The sequence below is a fragment of the Amyelois transitella genome, chromosome 6 (assembly GCF_032362555.1).
Source record: "Amyelois transitella isolate CPQ chromosome 6, ilAmyTran1.1, whole genome shotgun sequence".
NCBI lineage: Eukaryota > Metazoa > Arthropoda > Insecta > Lepidoptera > Pyralidae > Amyelois > Amyelois transitella.
In genome coordinates, this window is record NC_083509.1 from 1,943,669 (window position 1) to 1,948,296 (window position 4,628).

Genomic DNA, 4,628 nt, shown 5'->3' on the forward strand with positions numbered 1-4,628 from the left:
GTATCAGGACAAATGTAGTCTTTATCTACCCCTCCGAGAATGATGCACATTTTAATTTAACTAAATACATACATACATAAATATAATCACGTCTATATCCCTTGCGGGGTAGAAAGAGCCGACAGTTTTCAAAAGACTGATAGGCCACGTACAGCGTATTGGCTTGATGATAGAATTGAGATTCAAATAATGACAAGTTGCTAGCCCATCGCCTAAAAGAAGAATCTCAAGTTTGTAAGCCTATCCCTTAGTCGCCTTTTACGACATCCATGGGAAAGAGATGGAGTGGTCCTATTCTTTTTTGTATTAGTGCCGGCATATTTAACTGAATATCTACTTTTATATTATTGACTTTTTGTAAATTGAACCCATACCTAACACCGATGCGCAACTCTGAATCATTTGAAACAGAATCTTGGCATTTGATCAAGAAAAAAGTGTAGCAATTAACTGTGATGCAGCACCGGCGGCAGCCAATTGAATTTATTTCAAAAGAAGTTGTTGGAAGTTCAGATAATTATCCGCTCTGTTTCCTTTTTGCGCCTGGCTTTTTATCAAAAATTTAATGCGGTAGGAAATTCTACAATAAATTATATATGTAGGTACTAAACAAAGATACTTATAATTCTGGTAAAAATATTTTAAAAACTTGACCACAGATAATTTATTTTATTGTGTAGGTATTCGTAATTTCATCAAAATCGATCAAGCTTATTCGTCATTGAAAGCTTAACAGTCAGCCGATTGTATCGACATGAGGATTTTTAATGATTTAATAAATTAATCTTCTATATCACAAAGGAGAGATCTTTTTCCTATCAAAAACTCCATAATTAAAAAAAATGGTGACTTACACGCGGACAGAGTCACGTTAACTATTTGTTAGATACTAAAAAGAGGAATCTGACTGATTAACTGACTGACATATCGAAACCCAACCCAAACCTCTAGATCTATTTAAAATTATGCCATAAGTGATGCACTTAAAGAAGATTTTCCGAAATCCTTGAGGAAACGGAAATCGATAGGGATTTTCATTTAGGTAACGCGGGCGAATCCGTAGTTCACTATAAAAATAAAGACAAACTAGACTCGGAGGTTAACTTGAGACAATTAGATCCCGTAATGACGGAGTGCATTATGAGAAAAGTTTCCGAGTTCAACAGCACTTGGCAAACACAAACACACAGTCGGTCAGTGTGCTGAATTAGATATAGGTTTGGTAACTAGGGACTGTAATTAAACGGGAATGTTTTCTTTATAAGCAACTATCTTTTCTCCCCTAGCTTCGCTTGTGTACCGTCGTTAAGCGAAAATCCCACGGGAACAATACTTACTTTTCCGGGCTGGAAAGATGATATTTTCAAAGGTAATTTAAGTAAGTATTTATTAAAATTTATTGGTGTAACTTTGCCGTGAGATTCCTGGCACCAATAAAAAAGGATCACACCGTCTCGTTCCCATGGATGTCGTTAAAGGCGACTAAGGGATAGGCTTATAAACTTGAGATTCTTCTGGCGATGGGCTAGCAACCTGTCAATTATGAATAACAATTATATCATTAAGTCAAAAAGCTGAACGTGGCATATCAGTATTTGCTACCCCGCAAAGGATATAGACGTGATTATGTACGCATTTACGCTTTACGTAACAAGTAAGCGTAAAGTTCTAATGCGCGCGTTCAAGTTAGACCAGAAAAGATACTTACATTTATTTTCTTGCTTCCTGGCCTCTAGTTTATTTTGCAAATAATTGGAATAGCCATATTGAACTAGTACCTACGAGTATTTAAAAAATATTTGGTTTTAATACAGAACTGATTTCGGCAACACAGCTAAAGTGGGCGTGGGCGTGGCATAATAATGACGATCTACTAACGTCGGTACGTCTACGGTTTGAAGGTGGTACGCAAGTATTTATAATTTCCTGTGTGAGCGCTCACTTCGTTAATTTCAAAAGTCATAAACAAAGTACATCTTTAATTCTATAAGAGTTACTTTACTATGCCGATGGAGTTGATGGTCGATTGAAAGGAATTTAAAAAAGTTTCTGTTTGAAATACCTACAAATATTCGACTCGAATTTGAAAAAAAATATCCTAACTGAGATTTAAATACACAAATATCTTCGGCAGTACAAACCTAAGTTATGATGCTGGCCACTTTTTCTTACTCTTCTTTCGTCACTTTTAAATTAGAATTTCTAATTTCAAAAGTCATATTCAACGAAATCTTATCCCATCCCCGCTCTAATTCAATAGAGCTTAGTTTCAATCGGTAGCGCGTGGTGAATGCAGACGGAAGTGTAATCTAAGCACTGGATTAGAAGATATGCGGGATCCAATCTTGCAATATGCTTGCAGCAAGGAAAATTCAATAACATTTTGATCTAGTGCTGAATCTTGTTCAGTGATATTTGATTTGCATTTATGGAATTAAATTTCTCTATGATATTTCTGCTTACTCCGCCGAGAAAGAGGTGTCATGTAGGTACTTGTTTTACCTATTTATTAGACAAATATTTTAAGACACGTGACATTTATGTCTTTATGATTTTCTTTAATTATCCCCTGTCCCTGAGTAAGAGGGTTACAAAAAGAAAAAGGTTTAATAGCTCGCACGTAGTTCTAAAGATGGCAAATTCTTATGAAAACGCATCGATAAGCTGATATTAACCCTTACATCATTACCATGAAGATTACTGACAAAATCTGTCCAAAACGAGCCGTCAGCGGCAAATCATCTAATTCTACAGATCTACTAATTGCCGAGCCACTCAGTCTAATTGCCTGGGCAATTATTGCCACTTCATTTGATATGCGCCGTGCGTTTGTTACATGCACTAATGACATCGTTGTTATTACGAATATCTTATACTTGTGTCAACTTTGTAAGTACAATGCGGTTGTAAAAAGTTTGTTAATACATTTACTACTACTTACGTAGTACTTATCTGAAAAGTATATTTTTATGTAGCTTTTTTTTTGTTCAAGGATAAACAGCATGCATCTACCAAAATAGAATTAATACAAACGTCTTTGTCAGGACAGGACTAATAAGTCACGAGAAAAAAAAAACAAAAATCCTGTTCTATTTCGAAAAATATTCCAAAGGACAAATATATTCAAATTTCGAACTCGCGAACATTTCTGACCAATCTGGCAAAGACCCTGCTCAAGTAGGAAAATAAAGAGCGCAATAAATGTGTGGGGCTCCTCTGTCGGCGGACATGCGGAAAGCCGATTCAATATCGGCTGGTTGCGATTGCTCGAATCAAACGTGACAAGAATATTGCCGATATTATACCCGCCGACGTCTATTCTATCACGGTTCACGGTGTTTTGATTTGTTTTTTTTTTTTTTTTGTAGAAAGGGTTCGGGGAATTGTTATTTGAACAGGCTTTCCACGGAGTTTCGAATTCCGTGGGAGGAATCTTTTTTGTAGTGACTTTCAGTGAATCGATACTGCGCTCCTATTTATTTTATAGGTACTATGTAGTTAGGTACCTTCTTACATGTAGAGCAGACCTAGAGCGCAAAATCATTTCGTATCTATGTTTATAACGCGATAATTTTTAAAATTCTGATTTTAGTGACTTTTAAAATATATTATCTACCTATGTGTAGAAACTGTGGCTACCAACATACTTACCAACAAGATTACCTTACCCATCAACCCAGAAAAATGTCACTTTGGCCAACCTGAAGTAAAGTTCTTGGGCTACATCGTATCCAAAGATGGTATCAAACCACCAGCTGAAAAGGTAGACATCATCGCAAAATACCCCAAGCCCAACACTATCGAAGAGCTACGTCGTTTTCTCGGTATGTTGAATTTTTACCGCGATCACATACCTAACGCCGCATCTATCCAAGCACCACTCAATGCACATCTCCAAATTGGTGACCTCCGACTGAACAACAAGAAGAAGAATCCCTGCTCGTCGGCCCAGCGGAAAAATTGGTTCAGTCATTTTTAAGATGTTCACAAATTAGCGACTAGGTCGTTCGTTAGTAAGGAAATATTTATGAAATTAACTCTTCCATCTTTTTTTCATTCACCGAAAGTGACTTTATTAGTTAATCACTTTGAATGGTAAATTAATTAAGAAACTAGCTGGAAAACTAAAGTCAGAGGTCGCCGCCAACAGTACCTAAAACCAGAATTAAAAACGTGATGCGTATAGCACAGGTACAAATCCCATAGTATCCGCCACGGCCATCAATGTACCTTCACCCACCAATGATCTTTTCTGTATTATATACTTACCTACATTAAATTCATTGCTAGCTGATGTTGTTACTGGGGTAAACATCGTGACCATTTAGAATATTCGTCATCCTGCTAATTCAAGTGCAGAGAGGAGATGGTATTATGATACAAGATCCAATACGGGTAAAGTTCATGTAAAACTCTGCCTAACAATCCAGGATAGTAGTCACAGGTGCCCCTTAGGTAAGGTGAGGTAGGAGAGGTTTTCATCCTCTTGGCGCTACCGATATTGATACCAAGAGGAAAAACAGCAAGATGGAATACCTACTTTATTCGCCTAAGAAAAGAAAAAAATTGTTACTTTCATTCAATCAATGTCAATGTCAAATCTTTTGTCAAACAAAGTATTATAACTA